The 12,761-nt window shown below is 41.8% G+C and overlaps 1 protein-coding gene across 1 annotated transcript in view; it reads left to right on the top strand.

Moving 5' to 3' along the window:
- LOC309692564 (chemokine-like protein TAFA-2) overlaps window positions 1-11,423 on the top strand; it is a 68,634-nt gene extending 57,211 nt beyond the window's left edge. The window contains exon 7 of the mRNA XM_082511182.1: window positions 10,517-11,423. The gene's annotated coding sequence lies outside the window, so the exon portion shown is untranslated. The remainder of the gene's footprint in view (window positions 1-10,516) is intronic.
- Window positions 11,424-12,761: the final 1,338 nt, after the last annotated feature.

Raw genomic sequence — 12,761 nt, 5'->3', positions numbered from 1 at the left:
ACATAAAGAATTTTCAAAGATGGCTCATTTTTACGTTATAGTCAAATTATATTATTAAGTACATCTCTCCCAGTAACGTAACCACACTAGAGAGTTGAATGAGAAGAGGTTTATGATCCAAACACACAACAACAACCTGTTCAAAGCATCAGCATTTCCCAGCGGATTTATCTTGCACACCTTTGAACTCAGTCAGAGAAACAAGTTTCTTAAGTTTCAGATCTTTCTGCAGGCTGCTTAAAGCAGCGGGGGGTCACGCTTTCTTCTTCACCTTTGCTTAGCTTTTCGGGAAAACAGCACAACATAAACTAGGAACTCAGCTATTCTGACCTGTATGGTTGTATCATAAATGCATCGAATGCACCCCAGAAGCACCTCGAGAGTTCAAAATATAAACCACGCAGCGACGGGCTACCACAAAGCTCGGAACCCAGTGGGGAATAGAGTCGGTTTGGAGCACGTCTCAGCAAGAAAAACAGTGTCTGACATGTAAATATGCTGAGACGCAACAATGACTTTTGCACATTTAGAGCCCCAAATGGCAGCAAGAGGTAACAGTTTAAACTGTATCTTTTATACAGATAAACACAGACATCCTCAAAGGTGACAGCAGTAACCTGCGCTGCCTGCGATGCGTTATACCGCAGGGATGAGAGGGAAAAAAAACCTCTAATGTGGGCTAGTGCCGCTTTTTTATTACACTGTTTATAGTTCTCTTATAATTTTATATTTTTAAACCTCTGCTCATCCTCCACATACTCGATTCACGATTCAATTTGAACAGATGAAAAAGTCTACAGCATCTCACGCTGAGGAGAATCATTACTCTGGGAGATTTGTGTTTTGTTCTTGAAGTCGTTGTAGGACTTTTGTCATGTAATCTACCAAATGACACTGATTGTAAGTTATTGTAGAAAAATGGCAGAGAAAGTAAAAGAAAGAGAAATAAACACCTTCTGGATTGCTCCTAGGATATGCTCAGGCAAATGTTATTGTACAGTACTTTTAGACTCCTTTATTTGTTCATCTATCATCCGTCTGCTTATGATCACTCATTTATGGATTGAGTTAATGGTAATTCACTTCTCTTCTTAAGGTATAGACTACATTACTTTCAGCTCAGGGTAGAAGTAGGACACCATCTCTTTGCTCTGTTGTTCAGTGGATGTGCGTATGGAGAATAGTGCCATGTTACCTGCAGGATTTGATAAAGTTGGGGGGAAAAAGTCCACCTTTACTGCTTCCATAGGAATTAAGAGTACAAGTACCAGCCAGGTGATGTTAATTAAATGCACTTGATTAATTGATCATCTGCAAGTGTGAGGACCTCTATAACAGAACCATATTTGGTACCTTGTTGGTCTATTAACGTGGATGTGAATGCTCCAATCGTCCGAGGAGTGGACACACCAGCAAATTCACACCAAGGTCAGACTGTGCAGTGTTTAGAGAAACAGCAACATCTCAGACTCTGAGTTAGCATATTAAAGGTTTATTTAATGACAGTACAATTAGGAAAAGATTTAATGAGCATGGCTTGTTTGGAAGTGTTGCCAGGAGAAAGCCTCTTGTCTCTAAAAAGAACATGGCAGCACAGCTTATGTTTGAACAAACCACAAGACCTCTGCATCAATGTCCTTTGAACAGACGAGACCAAAGTGCAGCTGTTTGCCCATAATGCACAGCGGCACATCTGGTGTAAACCAAACACTGCATATCAGCACAAACACCTCATATGAACTATCGAGCACGGTGGTGGTGCTGTTATGATTTGTGCTCGTTGTCTTGGACAGCTTGCTGTGATTTAATGGGCCATGTTCTGCTCTGTATACCAAAATATTTTAGAGCAAAATGTGAGTAAAGCTTGGCTAAAACTGACTGAAATGCTGTGGTGGAACCTTCAGAGAGTTGTACATAAATGAATGGATGCAAACCTCAATGAAATGAAGCAACACTGTAAAGAAGAGCCTCCCACAATGATGTGAGAGGCTCATGAAACCATACAGGAAACAGTTACTTCAAGCTATTACTGCTAAAGGTGGTTCTACAAGCTGCTAAATGATAGGGAGGACTTAGTTTTTTACAGGACTGCACACAGTCATGTGAAAACTTTCTTTTTCACGACTCGACATAGTCATTTGCACTGGAAAGAGCTTTTTCTGGTATAATAAAAGCACCCTTTGCCTTGCATTCTTCTGGGAGAAACTCATGGCACTAAACTGCTCTTTTAATTGGAAGAAATTAAAAGTGGGAATATATCAGCTAGCTCACCTTTATCATCAGGAAATAACTAATGCTCCCATACAGAGAGAGGCAGAGACATTTCTTTAAACTGATCACTCAGCATTGCCCTCGATCTCTCACAGTCACCATCTTTGGGTCTCAGCTGCTGGTGCTAAAAAGCTGCATGCTTTGAAGTAGACTACACTACAATACATCACATGACCTTAATAGAAAGCAGAAGGTCTGTAGTTTTGATGGTATTTCAAATGATTTGGGGATTTCTAAATATCCTGATATACCAGGCATATACCATAATATTGTCAGAGTGCTTGAGCCTATTTGTTTTTGCCTGTGGATCTGACTATGATAAAGAGTAAAACACAGTGAATCGTTATATGCTGATATTTCCATTGCTATGCTGCCACTGAGATAAAGTGATGTTTTTTTTAAGTGAAACTTCGAGGCCTGCTTAGATTTCAGAGCCATTACATTTCAGAGCGTGAAAAATTGCTATGACAGTCATGAACGTCACCCCGAGTCCTTGAAATCTTAAAACCCTGAGCTACATCATTGTGTAAGGAATGATAATAATAACTAGCGGGACCAATAACTACAAAGCAAACAATGTAACTGTGAGAGCTGAGCTGCAGATCAATACTTGTTTTCACTCACTGATCTTTGGTTAGCTGCAAACACTGTTTTGAAAAGAGCTCATCATTTCTGTGCTCTAACACTTTTAACTATGTGACTTTTTTTTCAGCTGTGGCTGAAAATGCAAGCCATTCCTAACCCTTTTTTGTTTTTTAAATATTGCTGCTTCAAAATTTAAATGTAAATTTTTAAGAGGACAACAAGATTTTTAAAGACATCAGCTGCACAGAGTTGGATACAAACGGAGCCCACCCTGAGGTACAATCCTCCCCCCCCTGATAAGAGCCTGTTTTTTCCTTACCTGTGTTGCAATCCAGGTTTTAATATCATTAACGCCTTGAAAAGTGAATACTGAAAGTTTTCTTCTTCTCCCACCCTGCTACATCCTTGATACTAATCTGCTATGCTTCTACCATTTAAATAAGCGCAGAGTAGCACCACACCTATAAATTTCCCAGAAGAACAGTGACTACGAGTTTTGATTTGTGGCAGAAATTGCCCAATAGTCCAGAGCGTGAAACTTAATTTGGAGAAAGGTGGCTCTGTGGTGCCACCACTTTCAGTTTCTGCTGATTTTACAGGCTGATTCACACATTAAAATCACTCCCTGTTCATCTTTAAAATGGCCATCCTGCGAAAACCCCGGTCATGGTAGTTAGAACACAAAACATATTGCAGGAAAGGACACTGCAGTGTTCCAATTACACAGCTAAATGACACAAACATGAGCCCTGTACCTGCTGTGTTAAGACTTTGAGCCAGCCTTTCTTCATGAGCTGAATAGAAATGAAGCTTTTGCCAGTTAAATTAGCTCTTGCCAGCCACCAATTAAATTAACACAATACTCAGGGAAGACTTGGTTTTTCCTCTTAGGATTTTCGGCGGTGTTTGAGACACTCAAATCCTGGTAATGATCCACCTCCTGAGTTGAAACGCAGCGTAGATCCATCTCTGAAGACAGTTTCTCTCCTGATAAGAAATGACTTTGCTCTTTGTCATTTCAGCCTGAAATTATTCTCAAATTAGTACCACATTAATCACAATGACAGCCCTGAATATAAATGGCTCTATAAAAAAGAGGGAAGAATTTATCTCAAGCTTGTTCAGCGACCAGCAAAGTGGTGCAACCACCTGAACTTATGGAAACTCTTCACTCTCTGCTTGATGTGATTATGCTGGTTTTCTTGTCAAGTGGTGGCCTGATGGTTCTTGGATTGTTTTCCTTTCCTGCATAATTGTGGATGATTAAAATAAAACTATGCATCGCCATGCTGCTCTGCCCAATTCTTCATCAAACAGACCATTTGTGAATTAATCTAACCAGGCTGTCAGAGCTGTCTGTTTCCTGTCAGAAGTTCAGCATCAATAATGGGGGCCTTACAAGTCCGCCAATGGCTTCCTTCAGTTCGTCAAACCTACGTGGCGCCTGACAGGCGGTTGGAATTGATAGGGGACGTCGTTATGAAGGTTGTTATGCTAGGCTCCTCGAGTCTTTTCCAGAATGTACTTTTAGAGGAGCAGAGGAGCTGCCAGTCAGCTGCCGAGCTTCATGACAGGCAATTTAATCTCAAGGAGAATGGAGGTCTTTGCAGTATGTCACAGCGGAGAACTCGGAAACAACCCACCAGCATCTTATTTCCTCATGTTGCACTGTATGTACAGCACTGTGATAACAATTTATGCAGATACAAAAGGCTGTTAGTTTTTAGGAACAGGAAGAAGACTAATCTGAAAGAGCTCCAGATGTGTTTCACATCAGCAGGAGTTGCTGCACAGAGTTTTGAACCACTGGCAGAAGTGGCTGCCAACTGCTACTAACAACTGCAGCAAGTATCCAGTATTTTTATATAACACTACATCTCATCCATCCATCCATCTGCTTCTCAGGGTTGCTGGAGCCTATCCCAGCTGTCATAGGGCAAGAGGCGGGGTACACCCTGCGCAGGTCACCAGTCTGTCGCAGGGCTAACACACAGAGACAGACAACCATTCACACTCACATTCACTCCTATGGGCAATTTGGATTAATCAATTAACCTATCCCCACAAACTGCATGTCTTTGGACGGTGGGAGGAAGCCGGAGTACCCGGAGGGAACCCACGCAAACACGGGGAGAACATGCAAACTCCACACAGATAGACCCCGGCCTGATGGTGGAATTGAACTCAGGACCTTCTTGCTGCAACAGTGCTAACCACCATACTGCCCACTACACCACCACTACATCTAATGTTATGTTAAATGCTTGCTCTTCTTCATGAAAGGGGAATACCAGCCAACTTGGTCCAGTGTGCACTACACTCAGTTTGAATGTTGTGGTGATTATATTGTAGCTCTCATATAGCCTTGAAAATCTCTGGCTCTATACAGACCAGTTTTTTAGTCCTACCAGTTTAATCTTTCATTATATAGTAAATGCATAAAAAGCACACAGACCTTATGCTCATTTATTGTACAGGAATAATTTAAAGAGTTTTCACATTTCATAGCACAAGTAGGTAAAGGGATTTTAGACCAAATGTTATTACCTCCACCAAGGAGGTTATGTTTTTGGTAGGATTTGCATGCCTGTCATTCTGTATGTAAACATGATAGCCTGAAAATTTTTGAATAAATTCTGAGGGGTGTAGAAGGGGGTCATGCTAGGCAAAACTACTACTAAATTTTACCTTACATCCATCACGGTCTTCAAGGTCAACTTTAAGTGATGAAGCATGAACCCTGCTTCCGAGTCCAAATTACTCTGCGTTTATTAAGGCTGTTGTGCTTTTAACATTTTTAATGTTTTCTTTCTTAATCTATTCAATCTGAACAAGCCCCTAAAAACATTCAGTGATCACTGCCGGCCTCTCTCGCTTTTTATTACCACTGTTCATTTTAAAGCTCAGTTTTCAAAACCTTACCATGTAATTATGTAGCTGTACATGGTAGCTAGCCACCATGTAACACATCATTATATACCAGCTAGCCCGACTTCAGTAAACCTAGAAACGTCACTGCTGTTTAGTTTTCTGTCTTCACGTAGCAGAGCTGTACGATTGAATTTTTCAGAAATCTCTCCGTCAGAACATGCTATGTCATGTTTAGGTGGAAACTAGCGAGCTAACTTCCTGCTAACTTCTAACTCTGGATGTTAAACTTAATTGTTACACCTGGTAAAGCAGCAACGCTGATCATTTTATTACGGATGAAAGAATTTAGACAGTTTTTAACTCTCAGTGATGCTACAGTGTTCATTTGACTTTGGGACCTGAAGCGGAGTTTGACAAAAATTGACAAAAAGCCTTGAAAAAAGTCCATAGAAATACTTGTTGGGTTAATTGTTGGCTGTGAATTAGCTTTAGATGTGGATGTGAGAGGTTGGGGTCGTTTTGACCCACCTCTTGCGCTATAGTATGTGGAATAAGCTCCAAACCTGTGACCTAAGCACTAGATAGACTTAATATAATTCATTTATAGATGGTCCGACACTCCCCAGTTAACAGTTAGATAGTAGATAGCTATCACATGATTGCATTATTATTGTTTGACTACTGCTCAGCCTAAGCAGTGGTAATATTTTAAAGATAATTTCTAATTTTTAATATAAGGCTACTGTTAAGCATTTTATTGGCCTATTTTTAAACTAATTACACAAAAAAAAAGCTAAAAAAAACTAACAAAGAAGTTAATAAAGGAAACAGGACTAAAAGAAAATGTAAATACTTAAAGCATTTTACCTGTTTAGCTGATATCTGTCCACTTATGCCCACTAATTAATTACCTTAAGCTGAATCATCCATTGCTATAGGTGAATGCAATTAAATGTGACTGTGTTCTCTAGCTGGAGGTGGAAGATAAACTCCCCACTCCTTTCTGTCTCACACACTGTGTTTTTACAGAAGTGAAGAGCGGCTACCTAATCCTTGGCACCTATTCTGTCTGTGACACACAATTAGAGCTATAGCAAATCAAATCAAATCAAATCAAATCACTTTTTATTGTCACATCACATGTGCAGGCACACTGGCACAGCACATGCGAGTGAAATTCTTGTGTGCGAGCCCCACAAGCAACAGAGATGTGCAAACACAACAACACAAACGAGCAAAATACAAGAATGGCCAACCTGAAACTAATAAATATATGTACAATATATAATAGTGTATGCATTTCTGGATGTGTATACTAAATATTTTCCTACGTGTGTGTGTGTGTGTGTGTGTGTGTGTGTATACACATTTTTACAAATTAAATAGTAAAAAAATAAAATAAAATAATAATAATAATAATAAAATATATAAAATATACAGAGTTGAATATGTGCAAAACAAGTGGCATTTATATACAGTGTGTAGTGCATAATGTTGAAGTTCCAGTAGTGAAGCTGAGGTGTCTATGACGTGTTCATCAGTCTGATGGCCTGATGGAAAAAGCTGTCTCTCAGTCTGCTGGTACGGGACCGGATGCTGCAGAACCTCCTTCCTGATGGAAGTAGTCTGAACAGTTCATGCTGGGGTGACTGGAGTCCTTGATGATCCTCCCCGCTTTCCTCAGGCACCGCTTCCTGTAGATGTCTTGGAGGGAGGGAAGCTCACCTCCAATTATCCGTTCAGAGCACCGCACTACTCGCTGGAGAGCTTTGCAGTTGTAGGCGGTGCTGTTGCCATACCAGGTGGTGATGCATCCAGTGAGGATGCTCTCAATGGCACAGTGATAGAAGGTCCTGAGGATGCGGGGGCTCATGCCGAATCTTTTCAGTCTCCTGAGAAAGAAGAGGCGCTGCTGCGCCTTCTTCACTGTTTTGTTTGTGTGTACTGACCACGTAAGATCCTCAGCCAGGTGTACGCCAAGGAACCGGAAGCTGCTCACTCTCTCCACAGCAGCGCCGTTGATGGTGATGGGGGTGTGTACTTCTCTGCACCTCCGGAAGTCCACTATCAACTCCTTTGTCTTTGCGACGTTGAGGGTGAGATGGTTGTCTTGACACCAGTGGGTCAGGGCGCTGACCTCCTCCCTGTAAGCCGTCTCATCACCGTTGGTGATAAGACCCACCACTGTAGTGTCGTCCGCAAACTTCACAATGATGTTGGAGCTGTTAGTGGCTGTGCAGTCGTAGGTGTAGAGTGAGTACAGGAGAGGGCTCAGTACACACCCCTGTGGAGCACCAGTGTTCAGTGTGATGGGGGATGAGGTGATGCTGCCCAGTCTGACCACCTGGCGTCTGTCAGACAGGAAGCTAAGGATCCAGCTGCAGAGGGAGCTGCTCAGTCCTAGATCCTGCAGTTTCCTGTCCAGCTTCGAGGGAACGATGGTATTGAATGCTGAGCTGTAATCTACAAACAGCATCCTCACATACGTGTCTCTCTTCTCCAGGTGTGACAGGGCAGTGTGTAGTGTCAGGGCTATGGCATCATCAGTGGACCTGTTGTGGCAGTATGCAAACTGTAGAGGGTCCAGTGAGTCGGGTAGTGCAGAGCAGATGAAGTCCCTGACCAGCTTCTCGAAGCATTTGCTTACGATGGGGGTCAGCGCTACAGGTCGCCAGTCGTTCAATGAGGAGATGGTGGAGGATTTGGGTACAGGGACGATGGTGGCCATTTTGAAGCAGGCTGGGACTACAGACAGAGAGAGGGAAAGGTTGAAGATGTGCGTGAACACTCCAGCCAGCTGAGCCGCGCATGACCTGAGGACGCGGCCGGGAATCCCGTCCGGACCAGTAGCTTTGCGTGCGTTCACCTTCCTGAAGCACTTCCGCACATCCTCCTCAGACACAGTGTGCGCACTGACGTCATCCGCGGTGCGCACACTGTCCGGTCTCATGGTGTTCGCTGTGTCGAATCTAGCGTAGAATACGTTTAGATCCTCACACAGAGAGGCCGTGGTCTGCGGTGTGCTGGTTTTCCCTCTAAAGTCTGTGATCGTGTTTAGTCCCTGCCACATACTCCGAGGGTTGTCAAACTGTTGTTCCACCCTGTCCCTGTACTCACGTTTGGCTGCTTTGATCGTCTTCCGGAGTTGGTAATGTGCGTGTTTGTAGTCCGATGTGTTCGCGGAGGCAAAGGCGGTGTTCCGTGCCGCGCGAACATCTCCGTTAATCCAGGGTTTTTGATTTGGGAAGGATTTGACTGTTCTGGATGGGACGACATAGCAACGGGATGTCGCCATATTATTCAGCTGCAATGTTTCGCCCGACCTTGCTGATCTCAGTCACTGAGTCTCACAAGTTTTCTTGCAGAAACCCAGCTAGACGGTTAGCACATGGCAAAGATTAGCATCAACAACTTTCCAGTCTAGAAGAAACAATCCCACTCTCTGAAGCAGTGGAAAGCTACTGTTACCATTCTTACTTTGAAAACCAGGCATGATTTCTTTCTGAGGGTATCTACTTTGGTGGTAAGAGTTACTAGGTGCTTCAGCCACTGGTATCCACCCAATTCACTTGAGCACATGTCCATCCACATTTGCCTTTCGATGGCCATTTCAAAAGGACATAACATCATGCTGATAAACAGTATTTACCGTTAGCTTAATTCTTTTTTCACCTTTTATGTCTCTTGTTGCAACCTTAATTGTACAGACCCCTGGATTATCCATGTGTTTATGGAGACATTCTTTTGTGCACTGGTGCACAGTCATGTTGGAACAGGAAGGGGCCATCCCCAAACTGTTCCTGAAGCATTAGGAGTTTGTTTCACTGGAACTAAAGGGCCGAGCCCAACTCCTGAAAAACAACCCCACACCATAATCCCCCTCCACCAAACTTTACACTTGGCACAATGCAGTCACACAACGGTCATTCGACTGGCAACCACCAAACCCAGACTCGTTCATCAGATTGCCAGACGGAGAAGCATGATTCGTCATAGAGAACACAGCCCTGCTGCTCTTGAGTCTAGATGCAGTTTGCATTGTGCTTGCTTGTTAAGCTTCCTGCTTTCTCTCTGTTTTGTTGCTATGTTAAAAAGCAGCTTCTGTCAGGTTTGAAAAAAATGTTTTGCTTGTGTCCATTTAGCAAGTTCAGCAATCATGATGATTGGGTCATTTTTAGAGCCTGCCTCAAGTGGCCAATGTAGGTACTACAATTTTTGGCACTTCCACCCTGGAGGCTGTTACTTGGATGGTGCTGAATGTGCCAGGGTTCTAGTCCTATAAATCATATAACAGGTTATGTCATAGCTACACAGCAATGTCTTGATGCATCTGGACGTAGCATTTCTCCAGATGAACAGAATCAACCTACACAGCGATGTTCTTGTGGGGCTTTCAGACCATTTTAAACATTTTTCTTGTGAAGATGAAATCTGTTTCCTCACAGTGTCAAACATCAAAAGTAAGCAGCAAGAATGGAAAAATCAGGGCTTCGAGATTTGAATAATGCATCTGATTCTGTTGTTGCTTTGCCAACATCTTTGACATGTCAATCAGCGTAGGCAGGAGCATTCGGTTGATAAAGTTTAGTTTTATAACTGGTGGCTATGCTTTTCAGTTCTGTGCAGTTCCATTTTTTTTCCTCTTGTGACCTCAGACAATTATATACTGTATGTCTATATATATAAAAAATAATGTTATGTTCTGTAACTCTTTCATAGGTGATGTTTTGATGATTCTGCAGCTGTCCTGGCTCTGACTTTGTTTCATTAGGTTTCTCTTCTGATTTAGGTTGAACCAACAGTTCTGGCCCGCGGAATCATCAAAGGAGAAGAGAGTAATGCAAAGGACCTTTCTGTAAATAGAGACATCCTTTCTTCTGGAGTGCAGTTAAACTTTGGAAAACTTTGAATGCTTCTTCCTGAACTCTATGGACATCAAAAAGAGGAGCAGATCCCATTAAAAGTACTGATCATTCAGCGTTCCTTTTCAAAGGACTCCGTATGACTAGCCTTACCGGACAACAGGATTTAATCTGACATTGTGCTGCTTGTAGTAGAATACAACGGTGAACTTTGCCTATATGTTATTTATAGAGTAATACCTCGTTCACAGGTTTTTTTGCATCACATGTTGTCCAGGGTGAACAGCAGGTCAGTATGTCGTATAAGCATTGCAAATATCGAACACAAAATGCATCGTGGCTTTCTTCTCTAACAGAGTGTACTTTGAAAAGTTTAATATGGGTTAAATATATTTAAATGGGGTGGTTTTCATAGAGATACACAGCCACAATCAAGAGGAATTCAACCCAAACGCTAAAACAAGGACATGTTACATGAAACCAGCACTTTAAAAAAAAATGGCACCAACTGGTCAAACCTACCAGCTGTTACCAGACAGCAAGAGGAAACCATGTGTGGTCTGAAGGTCCTCTGAAAATCATCCTGTCATTTCAAGCCACTTTTATCAGTTTAAAATATATTGTTTATTATTATCATTATTATTATTAGTATTAATCTTTTTTGGAATATGGCTCGGGAGTTCGAATTTTTGACAAGAGTTTAGTGTAAATTAAACAGCATCTGACAGCAGCGGTCCTGAAGCTGTTTTCAACTAGTTACTCAAGTATGATTTTCTGATCACCTTTTAGTAGGTATCGCTGACACTTCCGTTGTCTGTGTAAGTGATGACATCAGTAATAAACTATGGTTGTGTAACTAAAGCCACGTGTCTTTGAACCATCTGTATGTGACAGTGACTGAAAGGCTCCACAGTGTAGTGGCTTACACATTCACCTATCAGGTCTCTGGGAAGAGACACAAAGCTCTTTGGGGTTGGATCATGAGGGGCACCTGGTGTTATGGCAGCTCCTTAAACATGGCAGTCCCCTTTCTGGACTTTGGAGATTTTATGATTTTTTTTTATATGATGTTTTCTAAAACTGTGTCCCTATCTCTTCTGAATAAACCGGCACAGAATTTCATACAAACATTCGTGGATCCCACAAAATGTTAAAGGTAAAGTGTGTTAAATGTCACCAGTAGAGGTCAGTAATTGCAGATTGCAGTCAACTCAATTCTGTTTTCTTACCCCTACTTATTCAAATGCACAATCCGAGCTACAGTGGCCGCTGTAGGACGAAACAACTTGGGTTCATGACAGCCTAGACTGAGTCTGCTGTTTACTTCACCTGTCAGGATCTGTCCACATCTATTGGACTGATGGCCTCCTGATGGCCTATGTAGATGAGTCCGTAAAGCAAACGTCTGTCAGATGACAGTGAGGTGAATTGTTGGTGATAGCCTGAACTTTGCTGGTGTTGTTTGCTGTTAGCCGGCAACTTTCTTTGAAGTGGATTTAACAAGGTTGGACTCTTAGTTAATAAATTAATATGATATTAGAATCAAACTGTTTATCGGAGGCATAACATTAGCTGGCATAATATTAGCTTATAACCAGATGTTGTTGTTTAGCCAGCTGGTTGTCAGCAGTCCCGAAATGGGAGGGTTCCAACTTTAGCTCGATAGATAGATGTTGAATGGTCATATATAGTTTGAAATAACTTTTTGTGACCTCAGAATTAAAGCTAACATATAAGGTACACTAAATACACTTTACCAGTTAATTATTTATGTACTGCGTGTGACTGGTTTCTTAACATGTACATAAAACATGATTATGCAGAATGGAAATCCTCATCCTGGCTACTATATTCAACATGGCAGCTACTTCTATGTTTTTAAATTTATGAGAATGCATCAGTTGGTTGGAAGACCAGATTACATGATCAGTGTATATTTATGATTACAAAATTCTCATTTCTGTTAAACAACCTACATAAAAAATAATTTTTCACGTACCTTTAAAGATTTTTCTTCTAGTGTCACCATGATGTTACCATTTGTGTCTAGAGATGAAATGTTTTAACAACTGTTTGCTGTGGAAAAGTGGAATTCGGTGCAGACACTCACTATCTTTGCAGACTGCAGTGAAACCACTCTAGCTGAAGTGCAGAATTTTTGTGTGGAAATTC

Source organism: Aulonocara stuartgranti (genome assembly GCF_965226115.1).
Source record: "Aulonocara stuartgranti genome assembly, chromosome: 17".
Lineage (NCBI taxonomy): Eukaryota > Metazoa > Chordata > Actinopteri > Cichliformes > Cichlidae > Aulonocara > Aulonocara stuartgranti.
This window is presented reverse-complemented; position numbering and strand designations above follow the sequence as displayed.